The following is an 18,352-nucleotide window of genomic DNA, read 5'->3' on the forward strand; positions in this document are numbered from 1 at the left end:
CAGAAAATGGGAAATGTGGAACTTTGTTTACCTGCTCTCTCTGCTCTCTTCCATGTTTGGGAAATGTGGAACTTTGTTTACCTGCTCTCTCTGCTCTCTTCCATGTTCTTTATTTCAGCTTTTTCCTCTGCAGCCACGGTAACCGGAAACACTTCCTTTTAATGAAAACAGCCATTCTAAGCACCCCTAGATATTTAGGGCTTGAGGTTGAAGTGAAACAGAAATGACAGAGAAAGCAGTGAATGGTACAGAAATGCACAGTTAGCTCTTCTTCCTTATTTAGGCAACCACGTGAACAATGACCAATAGGGAAGGTTTCTAAGCAGTCCAGACATGGATTAAGATGCTTGTCTGATTGAAGCAGAGAGACAGAGAGGACAACTTCAGACAAGTGTAATGTAAGCAAAGAAAAGAATGAGTCTCACCTGACTTGAGTCACAGGCAGTGGGCATGTTTTTGTATAAAGAGTAAGAAATTTTGTACAAAAGGAATATAAACAATATCACTTAGCTAAATTGATAAATAACCAGTGCTTTTGCCAGCATCTGAATGACAAGCAAAGAAAACTTTTCTTACCAGCTTTTTTGGTTTTCCATTGTTATGAATGTCCTGTGGTCAGTGAAGTTCTTTCTGCCTCTCTGGATCACTCCCAGGTGGTTGCATAAGTAACTCAGGTCTGTCGGTTGTACCCAATCAGATGTTCCCTTGAAGCTCCCCACCCACAGGATGGCCCTGGGTACTGCACGCCTGGACATAGAGCTAAAGCCTCCTTTCCATCTCCTGCATGTCCCAGGTCTCCTGCTGTGTAGCTCCTCAGCTTTGCAGCTCTCTTCAGGCCTGTGACGGAAAGGGAATCCAACATGGGATCTTGGAACACAGTGTGCTTGCTGACTGGATTGAGAGTTAATTGTTACAAGAGAAAGAAGTAGTTCTGCTCGGCTGGTTTCTATGCTCAGAAGAACCATAAGCAGCAAGACAGAGAATTCTACCAAAGGAAAGGACTCATCTGTTGAAGCGGCAGTGTACGTGCAACAGAAGCAGCTGAGCCATGTCTCTGTGTGCTCCTAAATACAACACATTCAGTACAAGGTAAACATTTCTCCAGCATTTCACTCCCATTGTCATCTGTGCTCTCCAATAGGTACAAAAAGCCTTATTGGATCGACCCATATTTCCTGATGATCACTTTTTTAAAAAAAAGTCACACAAACCTGTTATAGAAGGTAAAGGCCAAGAAAGGACACTCCCCCAGATTTCACTTGCTTCCTAATTGGTTGAGACTGGAGATGAGATGACATGAAGGCAGGAGGGGGTGTACAGTGCTGGCTAACGACTTCACTCATAGGGACCAAGTCTGTAATTTCTGAAATGCACCATTACAAGCTGAATTGGCTGCATTCCTGTAGGGGTACTTTTAAATTTTTTGTAAGAAATGTCTTCTGTATTTGTATGAGGCATAATTATGATATTCAGAAGGATGACTTCCCCAGGATCAGGTCCAGACTCCTCTTCAGCGTCCATCCTCCTGTCACCATACACCACTGGAAAGAGCCTGCGCAGCCCTCTGCAAGTGCTGGTGCCTGGCACCATCTGTCCCCAGGGGGAGGACTTTGTGCTTCCCCTTGCTAAAATTCCTGGGAGTGCTGCCTTGGCAGGGTATGACTCAAGGTTGGTGCAGTGGGCAGTACTCATCCCTGCCTCTGCACGGTGAAGTCCCAAACTGGACTCAGCAGCAGATGCAGAATCTGAGTCCAGGGTTCTGCTGAGTCTAAAAAAGCCTTGGAGGAGCTGCCCCAGTTCTACTCAGGGGGGCAGGGGAAGGCCACCTGTCTTGATGGATGATGTTCTCTGGCAAGAAAACAGCTTGCTGGAACAGCAGCAGCAGATGGAGAGATGACAGCCAGAGAAACCCCAACCCAGCCAGCACACCTTGTTTTACTGCTGCCAGTGTGGTGGCCTCTTGGGGACTGGGAAGAGTCATGGAGACTGCTGGCTCTCATCTTTGGAGCTCACCATGGCCCCCCAGGGCAGCAGTCCCTGCCCTGGCTGGGGGTCGAGGGACCGGCCACAGCTTCCTCTGAACCCTCAACCTGCTCTTCCTGCTTCCTTTGGGTGGGAATGGGGGTGCTGGGGGGACTGCTGGGACCCCACTGAAGAGCAGCAGTTGAGGTGGTGGGATGCTTCTCTTGGCAGCACAACAGCCCTGCAGGCCCAGCAGCTGGTGGGGCCCCCTGATGCCCCGTTGCACGGAGGCCTCAACAGTTGAGTGCAAAGATGTCGGCATGGGGTTTCGGAGGGAGGCCCCCAGGAGCTGGTTCAGTATGTCTTCATTCAGCCTGAAGAGGACCAGAAGGGGCACAAGATCCTCCACCACCTCTGCCTCAGAACACTGGTTCCGAATGTACAATTCCAACTCCTCAAGGATCCAGGGCATAAGGATCTGCAGGAGAGCTGGGCATTCCTGGAAAAGGGCTGCGCAGCTGTTGCTCTGCAGGCCACCCAGAGGAGCCCTGGGCACCAGCTCTGCAGGCTGTTGTCCTGATGCTGCAGGTCTGTGGACAGCTGGATGGCCAGGACCACCTCCTGATTGGTGGTGGACAACTGATGGAACTGCAGGTGGTGAGATGACATGCTCCTCAATGTTGTCATCTGCCCACACTGAGTAGACAATGGAGAATATCCTCCTCTTGCAGAGGGGGCTCTCGGGCTTGCTGTGGGCCCAGCACAGGATGCAGGCATAACAGAACTGGTGCAGGCACGGCAGCACATATCTGGCATCCTCCCAGCTGTCCAGGCAGATGGGACAGTGGTTGTCCAGCTCCATAGCCATGCTCTCCCTGGGCTGTGGTGGGCTGAGGGGAGCTGGGGATGTTGAGCTTCTTCCTCCTAATGGCTCTGCAGGAGCTGGTGTCACACTAGAAAAGGAAGAGAGGCCCTGGTCATGAGCTGGCCTGGGGAAGGGGAGGACAAAATGCCCAGGTCCATCCAGAAAGAAACCCTCCCAGCTCCCCAGGGTGAGGTTTCCCTGCCAGCTCACCTCTGCTGCTGTGAGCGTGCCTCCTGGTGCCCCGGCTGCCTGCAGCAGCCAGGGCCAGGGAGAAGCCTTTACTTTACCCTCTGGCACTGAGGGTGAAGAGCTCCGAGGAACAAGCTCCACAATCGCAAGCCCAGCTCCAAGGGACACTGACCACTGCAGCCTCACTAAGGGCTCAGCTGGAGGGCCGGTAACTGGAACCAAACTGATAGGGTGGCTCAAGAACCTGTTGCTTGGGTCTTCCCCAATCACCTCTCAGGGTTTCACAACAGTCTGTCCTCCCCCTCAGTCCTTGCCCAAATAGCCCTGCACCCCAGCATGAAGCCCAGAAGGCGTCGGGGCACCTCACAGCACACCCCGCTGCCTCTGGGGAGGGCATCAAGGGGATGGGGACGGGCCCTTCCCAGCACTGCCTGGTGGGAGGGAGAGAGGTGGTGGCAACTCCTGAAACTAGAGAGGTGAAAACAATATTGTGTGAAAACAATACAAGGTCTCTTTCACTACCCTTCAGTGGGACCATTTGTGCCATCAGCAACCCCCCACACCATGAGGTACACTGTACCTCTGAGATGCAGCACTTGTTTTGGGGCTGCAGGTATTTAAACTAGCTCCAAGACACCGAGGCCAACTTGCTTTTGGGGAAATTCTCTCCCTGAACCACAGGCCTGCAGATCTGTAGGGACTGTACATGGCCACCTTCCTGAGCTTCCACCCACTTTTGAAGCAGGCTACGGCTTGTCCTTATTGGTGGCTTGTTCTAGCTCCTTACGACTGGCTTTGAACCGTGTCTTTTCACATCCAGAACTTCAAGGCCTGTTGTTGAGCATTCCACACCTGAAAGACAACTATGATACATCAGTTTACAAGTATGATAGGAATAATATCCATCCATATTACTACTGAGGTACTGAGTCCTAAAGCAACTATTAGCAAGCTTTGGCATGGGTGGAATGTTCCAAAAGGCTACAGCAGGTATGTTCCAGGTGCTTTGGGACAGATGTTGCACTCAGAAGTAGATATTACAAAGTTCAGCTATTTGTGGAGTGTTTCAGGCATGTCCTTGTTACCATTTTAACCAAATTCCCAAAACTCAAAGTGACAACTTTTAGGAAGGAGTCATTGTCTGGTTTGATTTTGCACAGAATTGGTCACACGGGGAATGTTTCCCAGCTCAAATGCCATTGCACTATCATTCTATGAGGAAGGGCAAGGTTTGGAAGAGACCTGAAAAGATCACCTCCAACCACCAGAGCCACATCCAGCCTCACCTTGAACACCTCCAGAGATGGGGCATCAACAGCTTCCCTGGGCAACCTGATCCAGTGTCTCACCACCCTCATAGCAAAGAATTTCCTCCTAATGACTGACCTAAATCTTCCCTCTTCCAATTTAAAGCCATTCCTCCTTGTCCTAACACTATATGCCCCTTGTAAAAAGTCCCTCTCCAGATTTTCTTCCCTTCAGATACTGGAAGGTCACTGAGGTCTGCCCAGAGCCTTCTCTTCTCCAGGCAAACAGGCCCAAGTCTCTCCGCCTGTCTTCACAGCAGAGGTGCTCCAGCCCTTTGCTCAACTTTGTGGCCCTTCTCTGGACTCGCTCCAGGATCTTCATTGTCCTTCTTGTGTTGGGAGCTCCAGAACTGAACACAGTACTCCAGGTGGGGTCTCACAAGAGTAGGATAGAGGGGCAGAATCACCTCCCTTGACCTGCTGCCACACTTCTTTGGATGCAGACCAGGACATGGTTGGCTTTCTGGGCTGCAAGCACACATTGCTGGCCTGTGGTGAGCTTCTCGTCCACGATCATCCCCAAGACTTTTCCTAATCCTATAGCCTCAATGCTTCCAAAGCCCGTCTCTTACTTTGTAAGTAAATGCACATATATGTACATCTCTTGCTTTCTAAGCATGTATATAAATATTTTCCTTTTCACAGTTACAAATTTCATGTACAAACAGGGGGTTTTTTTGCTATCTATGCCAGCTTCTTTTTGCAAAAGCCTACATCAAACATGCAATGCATATCTGTAACTATAAACTTGGTTGGGCAAAACCTGTTCTTCAAACACAAACAATAAAACCAATGTCAGCGCCACATCCACCTTTGCCTCCACCTGTCCCACTCAGCACCTCTCCGTCAGCTTCCCTCAGCACACCTCAACCTTCATCATTCATTTTCAAAACATCCTGGAAGTTCTTCATCACATGTGGAGGCTGCTTGATTGCCTTTTTCTTCATTCTGGAGCCCTTCACTCGGTCGAGGCTCTTCGCAACTTGGCGACCCCGCCTTGAGGACAGGCAGGGCCCTGTTTCCCAAGAGATACCAGAGGGCAGGCAGGGCGTAGCCCTGGACAGTCTGGGGCTTCTGGGGATAAGACGATTCCACAAGCACTGCCAGGTGAGAGAGAAAAGTTTCTTAACAACCTCAAAGCAAACAAGTACCTACTTTTACTTTTGGTTCTTGGAAGGCTTTTCTGGCTAATGCTAGTAAGCACGAAGGGTCTGATGATCCAGAAGCAGGCCACAGTGAAACAGACCATCCACTGAACAAAACAACCAACCTCTGAGGATCTTAATTTCTCCAAATCAGAGGCTTAGTATCTGTCACAGACTTAGCAAAGTGAGTCATACATGTTTTGGGAATAATTTCGCCACCTGCTTTTACATTACAAATGACCAGCGTGTTGCATCACTTTTTATTTCCATGAAGAAGTTGTCTACACCAGCTGCTGAAGTTTTAGAAATGCAGCTGAGAGACAGAAAGATTTCTAATGAAAAGGACGACTACTTTTTTGTGACCTTTGATAAAAAATGCCAAAGTCCAATCTGGCAGTTCCCTTTGCTCAGTGGCACACAGCAAACAGCAGTATTCTACCACACTTCCAAACTCCAGCCCACAAATGCTGTGTGCTGCTTGACAGTTTTCTTAGAAACACCAGTGACTACTGGTATCTTTGGCAGAATGGTTTAATCTGAGCTTCCACCCTCTCATTCTTGGTTGCTTCTAATGAACAGCTGTTTCAAACTTCAGCATGTGTTAGATAGTCACCCAGATACCATTGCCGTGGCATTTGAGCACCTCACAATTTTAATGGCATTTACCCCCTTTATTCTTCTGTAGTGGAAAGGTCTTTGGTTTCTCTATGCTGTTAATCTAGCAGCAATCACCAATATTTCAGAAGTACATACAAAGCATTCTGGTAGCAGGAAAAGGAGTATGAATCATAGAATCATAGAATCACAGAATGGTTTGGGTTGGAAGGGACCTTAACGATCATCTAGGTCCAACCCCCCTGCCTGGGCAGGGACACTTCCCACTAGATCAGATTGCTCAGAGCTTCAACCAACCTGGTCCTGAAGTTTATGATATAAACTACACTACTTCTGTACCCAGGTACAGAGGATTCTGAAAAGGTGAAGAAAATAAAAAAGAAGAATCAAGGTCTAAAGATGAACCACACACAGAAGAGTCACCAGCAGTTTCCCACTGCCCCAACCAGCACACGGGGCACACAGAGGCCATTCTGCACCACACTCAAGCTTTCACCAGCGTGATGAAGGAGCTTACCCTGTTACCCAGGGCTACAGGGCAGGGCACAGCTGGATCAAAATGGGCACGTCGGCGGTGCCAGAGCCACCTGCTCCTGCTTCTGCTGCTGCTGCCACCGCGTCTGCACCAACGGAAGATCCCGCTGGTCCCTCCCAGCCCGACGGGCCAGAGCTCCGGGACCGTGCGCTCTGCTCCAGCAACAGGGTCCCGAGCTGCCTGCAGCCTGGGAAAGGCCAGGGCCCCATCTGGCTGGGCTGGTGGCTGCTGCTCCCCCCTGCACAGGCACAGGGTGGTTCAGGCCCTGTTGAAGTCAGTGATGAGCATTTGGGGGAAGAAGAAATCACATCTGGGGAAAAATCACACGGTAGAGAACATAAGGGACATGCAGAATAAAAACAGGGCCTAGATAACAGTGAAACAGTAAGAATTGGACAAAACCAGATTCCAGCTGGAGGAAAACACACACCAAGTAGACTGAGACAGGCCTGCAGGACACCTGCAGGACAGATGGAAGGGATGGAAAGGAGCAATGCCCACAGCTCATTGTGGTTGCAGCCTTGAACATTCAGTAGAAAAATACTGAGTGATTGGCTTCACCATATTAATGATCTATTAACATACTAAAATTCACACCCACAGGCTGGAGGGACCCCTGCTAACAACAAGCCCCTTACTCTGAGCAGATGCAGTGAGATTCCTGAGCACTGCCACTTGAAATGGAAGTGAGGCATGAGCTGACCACTCGTGTGGGCCAGTGATACAGTCATGGCAGCCGTAAAGTTCTTTCTCATGTTTTTGGGTATAAAAGTAGCACTTAGGTTTCAGAAAGCTGAGCTTGCCTTGTGGAGCACCACCCTGCTCCTTCTTCTGTGCCGAAATGGATATTAAAGCAAATATCTCTGCTCTGTCTGTGGATTGGCTTCTTGCTCACTGGGCAACAGACCTGCTCTCAGGACAACCCTCTGGGCCAAGGCCTCTGCTCCAGCAGGATCGCCTGAAGCCCGTCGTCCAGCCCCGTGTCAGCCAGCTTGTGAGTATCTCCAAGCATGGAGACCCCACAGCTTTCCTGGGACCCTCACGGTAAAAATGTGTTTCCTGATGTTCAGAGGGAATCTCCTGTGTTTCAGCTTATGACCATCACCTCTTGTCCTGTCCCTGCACATCACTGAAAAGAGCTTTGGACCCTCCCTTCATGTGTTTATATGCATAGAGATCCCCCTCAGCTTTCTCTTTGCCAGACTGAACATTCCCAGCTCTCTCAGCCTTTCCTCATGTGAGAAACTCCAGCCCCTTCATCCGCAGCTTCTCCGGGCAAGCTGGGCCAGTGTCTCACCAGTTTCACACTGAAGAATTTCTTCCTAATATCCAATTAAATCTCCTTTTGTTCAGCTTGAAACTGTTCCTCCTCATCCTGGTGGATCAGAAGAGCCACCACCATGCTCAGTTCAGAGGGTGCTGCCTACTTCTGTCACTCCACTCCCCAGAAGGGCTAGAAGGAGGATCCAGGGAACTACAGGCCTGTCAGCCTGACCTAGGTGTCTGGCAAAATTATGGAACAGATCATCCTGAGAGCCATCAAGCGGCATGTGGAAGACAACCAGGGGATCAGGTCCAGCCAACAGGGGTTTAGGAAAGGAAGGTCCTGCCTGACCAAACTCATCTCTTTCCATGACTGGCTGACCCACCTAGTGGATGAGGAGAAGGCTGTGGATGTGGTCTACCTCAGCTTCAGCAAGGCCTTCGACACAGTCTCCCACAGCATCCTCCTGGAGAAGCCGGCAATCCACGGCTCGGACAGGTGCTCCCTTCGCTGGGGTAAGAACTGGTTGGGTGACCAGGCCCAGAGAGTGATGGTGAATGGAGCTGCATCCAGCTGGCGTCCAGTGACCAGTGGTGTTCCCCAGGGATCAGTACTGGGCCCAGTCCTATTCAGCATCTTTATTGATGACCTGGATGTGGGGATCAGGTCCACCCTCAGTAAGTTCACAGGTGACACCAAGCTGGGGGGAGTGTCGATCTGCCAGAGGGCAGGAAGAAGCTGCAGGAGGACCTGGACAGGCTGGGTCCATGGGCAGAGGCCAATGGCTTGAAATGGAACAAGACCAAGTGCAGGGTCCTGCACTTTGGCCACAGTGACCCCAGGCAGCGCTACAGGCTGGGGGAAGAGTGGCTGGAGGGTGGCCTGGCAGAGAAGGACCTGGGAGCACTGGTTGACAACCAGTTGAACATGAGCCAGCAGTGTGCCCAGGTGGCCCAGAAGAACAATGGCATCCTGGCTTGTATCAGGAATAGTGTGGCCAGCAGGAGCATTTCCTAATGCTCCAGGATTGCTTCCTAATTTCCAGGAGCATAATTCCCCCCTGTACACAGCACTGGTGAGGCCTCACTTTGAGCACTGTGTGCAGTTCTGGGCCCCTCACTTCAAGAAGGATATTGAGGTGCTGGAGCAGGTCCAGAGGAGAGCAACAAGGCTGGTGAAGGGACAAGAGGAAAAGTCTTACAGGGATAGACCAAGGGAGCTGGGGTTGTTTAGTCTGGAGAAGAGGAGACTCAAGGGGGACCTTATGACTCTCTTCAACTACCTGAAGGAAGGTTGTAGTCAGGTCGGGCTCTTTTCCCAGGCAACCACTGGCAAGACAAGAGGGCCTGGCCTGAAGCTGCTCCAGGAGAGGTTTAGGTTGGATATTAGGAAGCACCTCCTCACAGAGGGGGTGATTAGATGTTGGAATGGACTGCCCAGGGAAGTGGGGGATGCACTATCCCTGGATGTGCTCAAGGAAGGGCTGGGTGTGGCACTTAGTGCCATGGTCTGGCTGATGTGGTGGTGTTAGGTCATAGGCTGGACTTGATGATCTTACAGGTCTTTTCCAGCCTTGGTGATTCTGTGTGATTCTGTGTGATTCTGGACACCGATTTCTGCCACAACACAGAAACAAGTTTTCTTTGCAAATAAGATTGGATAAAAGGCAGGGAAAGCTGTTAGGACATGACAACAAAGAACAAGGAGAAAAAGGAAAGTGAGAGAGAATGAGAAGTAGAAAGCAGCACTTCTATCTGAGAAATAAAAAGATCGTACTCAGAATGTAGGTATGAATAGTTTCTCCTGTGGGTCTGAAAGCAAGAAGTACACAAACACTAGGCTGCTCCTTCCACTTGGGTCCAGGAGCTGAACAGCTGCAAGGTGAACCAGGTCAGTGGAAAAAGGAGGAAACAATCCTTATTTTCTCCAATTCACGCTGTGGCCATTTGAACATTGGTGCTGGATCAAATGGGAAAGGATGGCAGAAATGGGCTGGGAATGACACAAAGCAGTCTCTGTGAGTTGGGAGGTAGGGTACAACATTTAACAGGAGCTAGGGAATAAATGAACAGGACTTCCTTCTGCTCCTCCTTCAAGGTCAGATTATTGAAAGCTTTGAAGGATACACATCCCTGAAAAATCCAGTGGCTGATTTGGACAAAAGAGCCAGTTCTGGCATCATGCAGTTAGGAAAATATAAATACAGTGCTTAACAATTGCATTTTTAGAGAAGCTTTTGAAGTTTACTTCTACTACTTATTGGTGTGCTTCAGACAAATTAATGGATTCAATGCTTGGGATGTGATACCAAAGACAACACATATCAGGAATGTGGAACACCCTGCTTATGGACCTACCATCAACCAGGTGGACAGAAACAGTGATTAGTGATGGACATGGGTGCTAGCTGGGATAGTCAACTGGGAAGAGGAAGCTGAGGTGGCAGGTCTTGACAAGTTAGCTGGGAAATGAAGCATTAGCCATCAAGCCAGCGTGGGGTGTCCTGCAGGTGTATGGCTACAGGACTACAGTTTTTCTTTCTCCAGAGAAGAATCAACAACAGAAGTCAATTTGATTGTTGAAACAGTGAATTGGTGACCAGGATCACCTTAAACTTTACAGGTAAAATAGCTCCTGCCTTCCAGCTTTGGAGGCAACATGATGGGAAGGAAAGATGAAGACAGACATTATTTCTCTCAAAGACAACACCACTGTTTTAGTTAGAGTAAGCTGTATGAGTTTACAAGATGGTAAACTGTGGTTCAGGTTCATCTATTAATTTCTGTAAGGGAATTTCATCATCCTTATAGGGCGAGGCTGCAGCAGCTGCTGCCTTCGTCCTTCTGGTGCCTCTGGCAGCCGAGCTGCCGTGTGCCTGGGCACAGGGGACGGCTCTTTTTGGAGTCTGGGCACGGGTGGCAGGGCCACTCACCGCTATCACCCTGAAGAGCTTTCTTCTGATGATCTCAGGAGCACTGGAGAGGTGAGGAGTCTGACACTGTTTTCCTCTCTGGGCCCAGGTCTGGTGGCAAAGTGGTCTCAGCAAGGGCTGCTTTCAGCTCGGCTCCTTTTATTTGGTTTTCCTTCTCCTCTCTCTTCTGTCTTCTTTCCTTCTCTCTCCTCTGTACCAGCAGCAGCAGGCAATGGGCATTCCTTGCTGTGCAGGCTTAGGCCACACTCCCAGTCCTACCTGCAGCTCAGGATGAAGTCCCGGCCACGGCCCCTACCCCGCAGTATTGCCCCCATTTCTCCTTTTTTTTTTATTTATTTCTTCTGTTACGTCTCTCTATTACAGTCAATTTCAATGAGAGACACACTTTTTTGGAGATCAGTTCTCCACAGGTTTATAACTTCCTCTTATGTAAGCCTGGCAAAACTTTGGAAAAAAGGATAGGAAAACTGGTCATTGCAGATGTGCACTCACTGGCATTTAATCCCTTCCTATAAAGCTATTTTAATAGCTGTGACACTTTTCCTCTCCTGATTGTGCAGTGAATCAAGAATTTCCCTCTTCTGAGCCTACTCATTTCCAGGCTAAGTTTCTTCCTGGCTATTTTGAATACTTTTTTTCTTGTTCCTTGCTCCTAGGACTCTCCCTATTACTCTGACCTCTCTCTTTTTTTTTTTTTTCTTTTTTTTTTCTTGTCTTCTTTTCTTCTTTTTTTTTTTCTTTTTTTTTTTCTTTTTTTTTCTGAGTATGGCTGACAAACTGTCCTTCAGGCATGCCAGTTCATTTGCACAGTAGCATGAAAACTTTTCACAGGGCAAGTTTCTTACATGCTACAGGCTGTAGCTTTTTCCTGTGTGTTTTCCCAACCACTGCATAATTGTGCTATCTGCTGCGTAGGCAGTCCTTATGCTTTCTTATTTATTTGTTTGTTTGTTTGTTTGTTTTATTATTTTCTTGTGAATTCCAGCTTCATCATTTGCTTTGGTAAATCAGGTATGCTGTAAGTGCTGAAAACCTATTTCTTTATAAACCTAATCTAACTGCATGAATGATGGACTGCTAAGGCTTCCTCAGATTCTGAATAAGTAATTTGATTCAAATCAGAGATGGCTAAACCACTGCAAACAAAAGCATGTACCAAACTATAAACTGCACTCACAAAACCAGATATTTTTCATTTCTGACACCAGGTTCACTCTTAAAAATAATTGCTAAAAATTATTTGAAAACTTTGCTCACTGGGACCATTTGTTTGTTCTGTGTAAAAGTCTCTCATAGGCTTCACTTCCTCTGAACTATAGCAGGGGTTTAGCAGCTTTCCCACTTAAAACACTAAAAAGTTACAACTATAACAACCAAAATCTAACTACTTCTTAGTATCTCATATTTGATTGTAGAGCTTAGCCAACCTACTGGAATGACGTCCAATAAGAAGAGTTTCAGGAGGTTCAGTATAATTAAGTTATAATATTTAACTGTATTTGAAAAGCAAAAGAAACTCTTGTTTTAATATTAAACCTCCCAGCACAGCCACACAGCTAGCTGTAAGCTTTTTGTGCTTTGTTAGAACAAGAGCTATCAGCAGTTCCTTCAAAGTTCACTTTTAATCTGCTTTTGACTGAACAGATGAAGTCGAATAGCCAAGTCTGAACACCTGACCTTGCTGCTCCTGCCAATGGTAAATAGGCACCAGGGCAACCAGGACTGCACTTCAGTGTCTTCTTCACTGTAAAATTAAAGATAGATTAATCAAGTGCCCAGAGTAGTCCTGACCTTTCCTGGAGGAGGGCAGCACGTTTCATATGGGCAATGACATATGTTCACATGCTTGCCTGAGACCTGCTTGGAACTATCTACAAGAAGTGTATGTCTTGCTTTCATTCCTTGTACAAAAACATATTCTACCCTTAAACCTCAACCAAAAAAGTGAAGAAGCTGAATCTTAGGAGAGCTGTCTTCTGCATGAATGAGGTATGTAGAGGGAGTGAAAGGAAAAAATAAAATATTTTCTAAAAACTGACATAAAAACTTTCATGCTTTTTCCCTAAGTATTTTTTTCCAAAGAAGATTTACACTAGTACTGAATAATATGGTGAGCTAATTACATACAATAGCACTGCTTTCTAACTTAGGTGGTTGTATACTGATTTATTATTAGAATTCTGCAAAAATCCTTCTATGTGTGTAATAGTGGATTGAAAACTTTCTGTTGGATGAACACTTCAGCTGGCACAATGTCTACCCTTTCAACTCATAAACAAAAGGGAACTTTACTCCCATGCAGAGGATCCTTATTCAGAAGAGTTAAAGTTATCAATGTTTGCTAAGCAGTGCTGTAAATTGTTTCTTACTAAGACAACATACACATATAACATCCTCGAGGCACCACTGTGTAGCAAAAGGTTGGTAAAGAGCAAAAAAATGACCACCCTGCTTATGCTGTAATTCACACCACACAGCCAGACAGTCACCTTGTTTTACATATGGCTTTATGGCTCTAATTCTTATGCCTAGGTTAAAAGATATCAAAGTCTCTTGTTTGGTCATTTATTTGGTTGGTTGGGTTTTTTTGCATTTTATAACCTTCTTATTTCACTGTAACTATGACCATTTTTAATTCTTAATTCTACAGAAAGAAATATAATATCTGATAGAAGTGCATCTGCCATTCACAGCTTTCACATACTCTTGGATATGGTGTAAGGTGTGACATTTTTAAAGATATGAGACCAGTACAGCAAGCCTGTACTGTTACTGGTAGAGCCTTCCTTTGTAACGTCTTGCAGACAGAAGAACAAGTGTTTACTGACACCTTTTTTGACACATGCAGATAGGATTCTGATTTTGACAGAAAAACCAAAAGGGAAGCCATCACATCTACTTTGTTTGTTTCATGTTGGTTTTTTTAAATATACAAATTCTGATAGATTTATTAACATCTGATAGGCCAAAGGTAATTCCATATTCATTTTGGGAACTGTCCCATTTTGTGTGTCATTTTTTTTGACTGGTCACCTCACAATATCATCTGAACTATTGAATTGCTTTCACAATTACTGCATATAATTATTTTAGTAAATAAACAAAACCATGAAATCTGGAAACAACACCTGGAAAACATGAATGTGTGAGTTATCAAAAAGGAAATTTAAATATTTGTTAAAATATTATTTGTGAAAACTCAAAATACTCTCAGTGATTAAAAAACTTAGTATCTAACCTCTCCTCATTTTAATTATTAATTATTGCTTGTTTGTTCTACCCTCTACTGGGGTACACTATTCTCAGCCATTCACAGAAATTTCTCAAAAAAAATCTGGTACCTTATTGTTTTCCATGAAATTATTTCATCCCTGCTTCTTTCAAGTATTTGCAAAATAAATTGAACTGAGTTTCCCTTATACTGCTCCATCATTCATTCACAAATAGCAGCTAGACCTCATAACACCATGTCTTCAAAGACAAAGAGCAGCCCCGGCTGTGTCCACACATCTAGATTTGCATCAGCATTGCCAAATTCAACAGTTGGGAACTGGTCTGTGAAATACAATTTTGATGGTCATATTGCTTCTACTCTTACCCACTTTTAAACTCTCCTGGGCTCTCAAAACCATGGTAATTAATTCAGGTATGATATGGAGAAGAGACAACCTCTGCATGTCCTCAAGTGCAAATTTTTAATTAATCCTAGAATTGCTAAAAGAGAGGTCCCTTGGTAAAACTGCACTGAATTATCGACAACAATGTACAATACCCTTTGAGTCATTTATTACCAATAGATTGTGTTAGCCAAGGGTGCTAAAAGATGAGAGAAGATAAAAACTAAATTGGTTTAAATTCTGAGTTTTCATTTAAGAAAAACAACAACAATAAAACCAACCAACCAAACAAAACCAAACCAAAACAAAATAAATTAAAACAAACCCAACATGTTTCAGACTAGAGTAAAACAGATATTCTTGAAGTTTCTGGTAAATATCACATTTTATTAGAGCAGCACGTGACCTGTAAGATGGACACTATCCCATATCACATACTGTCGTATGATATGCAGCTGGTACTGCCACATCCCACGTATTTCCATTAAAATCTCTCTCTCTTTTTTTTTTTTTTTTTTAAACTGTTTTCTATTTTATTAGTATTTTTAAAAATGTGTTTCACAGCTTTAAAAAAATGCTTATGTTATCACAGATTTCTTTTCAAGTCGTTTAATTCTAGCAACTAGTTTGTGAGAAAACTGCCTTACAGGTTTCAACAGGATACAGGATAAGCAATGACCTTTACAAGTGAAATGCAAAACAATCACAGTCATCAAATTGTCCAGTGGAACATCCATTAAGGTCATCTTCAGTTAGACTTCCTCAGAAGTGCTTTTTGTGCTTCTGAACTGCTACCTTTTGACCTTGATCGGCAGCCAGTTCTACTTGGCAACCTTTGCCCCATGTTGGCTATTCCCTTTTCCCACCTGATCCTCATTAGAAGCAACTCTTCCTGTTTTGTAAGAGAAACAGGAAATCTGCTCATCCAGTCTGATGCAATCCAAGACACTGCCAATAAAACAGTCTTGCTGCAAAATATTCGGGAAACTGAAAAAAGGCCAAGAACAACATTACAGAAAATTTTAAGTGATGAAAAAAAGGAAAAATAATGAAACGTGAAAATCATACTGCCTTATGGAGCTATTTCAGCTTCTCATATTCTTTTCCCTTTTTTTAAAATATACCTCCTATGTGAGATGCAATACTTTGAAATCCAGGGCTGTTTTCAAGGATAAGATACTCATAGCCTCTTGAGACAGACTTAACTGACCTCTTGCAGAAAGCACCAAACTTCTGCACAAGATCTGCGAATGTGAAACAACTGGCAGATACAGAGCTTCCCTGTAAAAAGAGCTCCTTTATTTCTTCTTCTTCAGCAGCATCACAGGGGACTAACACCACTCCTCAGTCACCCTCTGCCAGCATGTTTCATAGAACATTGCACAGTTGCACAGGGTCACCCTGCAGGCGTGAATTACAGTAAGTACCTGAATTTTGGAGTGCAGTCATGAATAACTCAGTATTTCTATTTAAGTGTGTGGGTAATCTATAAGATCTGAAACAAAACAAAAACAACAAAACAGAGGTAAGAAAAAATATTTTGTAAAGAATGTTTAACAGACAGGGAGAAAATACAAATTATACAGGAAAAAGGTTATTGTAAATTCAGCTGGATCTGTTAGCCTATGGAGAAAATAAATTGCAGGAAAAGTGCTCATGAATATTTGCAACAACAAAGCACGAAGCAAAAGCACTCTGGGATACAATCCTGCACCAGCAGGGAGATGACCTGCTGAACTTCATTTCAGGCAAGAGCGATATAAATTACATTATTACATAAACAGTTTACTTTAATGTGCTTCTGTCATGTACTTTTACCAGTACTTTTCTGGAAGAACAGTTTTAGCTGATGTGCAGGCACCCAGAGACACCAAATCTTCCATGGTTCTGAGGGAATCCCACTGTGTCCCACCTGCCTCTCCTGCCCCTACCCTCCAGTCTCACCTTCCCTGCACAAACTCCTAGCCCAAAATCATGGCTTTTCCCCTCCTTGTCACAGCTTTCCTCTGTCACAGCTGGCCCACCTCCTTTAAAGACCTGAATTTTGTGAAACCAGTGGTTAAACTAACAGTTTTGTGTGACCCCCCAGTCCCTGACAAACCTGCACTTGCATGTGTGCTACATGGCAGCTCATGATAGCAGGAACTTGCTCCACTTTGTGCCTTCTTCAGTGGAGAATCTCTTTTAGGGGAAGGGATCTGTTTGTTGTGCTCATCAGTTGCTTTGCAGCTCAATTTTTGCTGTATTTTGCAGCTTGAACCTTAACAAGCAGTTTGGGGAGATGTGAGCTGCATGTTGGAATACCCATTAGCCCCCAGGTTGAGCAGATGGAGCAAACTATCAGTGACACTGAGAACCCAGTGTAGCTTTGGGGTAGCTTCACATTTAGGAAATCTGCTTGCTAAGAGATGTATGGGCTCTTGCTACCATTGCTGGGAGAACCCAGACACCCCCCAGGGCTGTCCTGGGTCCCAGTTGGAGGACCTGGACTCCAGTATGGACTTCACAGGGCACACAGTGCTTAATGTCAGCTTCCTAAGCTCACTGCCCCAGCATTATGGATGGAAGCACCTAGTGCTCAGATGTGCAAATCCGCTGTTGAATCCAGCCTAATATCTGCCAGACAAGGATATTCTTCAGAGCTGACTCATTTTGACAGGACAGAGGCAAAAAGTGAGACAATAAACTGTTAGAGGGCAGCAGTTTTTGTCTCTGTACGTCCATTTCCCTCCAGTGTCCATGTTTGTATGTAAGCCTATGAAGAGATGTGTTCTATCCTTCATACACCTGGCTCATCCCTGAGCACTGCTGGAACACTGCTGGATTCCAGGAAATGTGCAAGCTCACACTATGGAGGGTTAATGACTGGCAGGCATCCTGGTGAAAGCAGCCCACAGCCTGCCTGCAGTGCAGGCACCTGAACTGAGACCATGTGGAAAACGGACTGGTCACACTCCCAGCCACTTTCAGTCAAGATCAGGCATCACATGAAGGTGTGCCTTTACTGTGGGATGGCAAGAGTAGAATTCATCTTTTCTATAGAGAGCCTTCATTAGAAAAGAATTAAAACCATTACAAGTACCAATACCCAACACTAACTCCCATTTGTCTAAGAAGGAAACAGTACAGGAGAGTTCACTGTGTACAAGACTGACTGCAAACTTACGTGCCACAAAGATTGTTGTATAACTCATCACAAAATACACAAGTGCAAGATTCAGAGGAACATGCAGAGGAGATTTTCTTATCCCAAGGATCAGAAAATGAACTTGGAATTCAGTTAAAGTGCATTCTTTGTTCAAATTTCAAGGGAATCTTTTTCTATTATTCCATATGAAAAAGCACAGACAACACTATTACACAACACTGAGCTCCTTAGACAAATAAAGATGTTCAGCTTCTCTGTGTATCTACATCCTGCTGTAATGCTGAATGATGCAGCAGTCTTACCTGCAGAGCACACTTGAACCTGCAGAAAAAGAAGCAGATTCCTTGTATGCCTATGTCATTTTTTTAGTATTACGTAATTTTTGTTTCATTTTGTGCAATAAATTATTATATTGCATTGCAAGCTAGAAATATATCCTTTTTCGAAGAACTATTAAAAATACCAAGGCAGGTGAGTAGTGTATTAAAGTCAGAAGGAGACCAATATCCAATGGAAGATGAAAATGTGTTATTATTAAATAAGTGTATTTTCCCGTCAGACTTTCAAAAAGGAGTTATGAACAGTGTTTTCATTGTTTGTTGTTTGGGTTTTTTTAAAACAAACAAATATAGGTCTCACTCACAGACTAACAAAGTATGTAAACCATTGCAAATTGTAACATGCAACAAATGCATCAGTTCAGTATGCACTCTATGCATTACAGTGGCAAAGTAATGGTGCAGGAAATTCCTGTCTCCTTCTTTAAAGTAGGT

Source organism: Apus apus, chromosome Z (genome assembly GCF_020740795.1).
Source record: "Apus apus isolate bApuApu2 chromosome Z, bApuApu2.pri.cur, whole genome shotgun sequence".
In the NCBI taxonomy this organism is placed as follows: Eukaryota; Metazoa; Chordata; class Aves; order Apodiformes; family Apodidae; genus Apus; species Apus apus.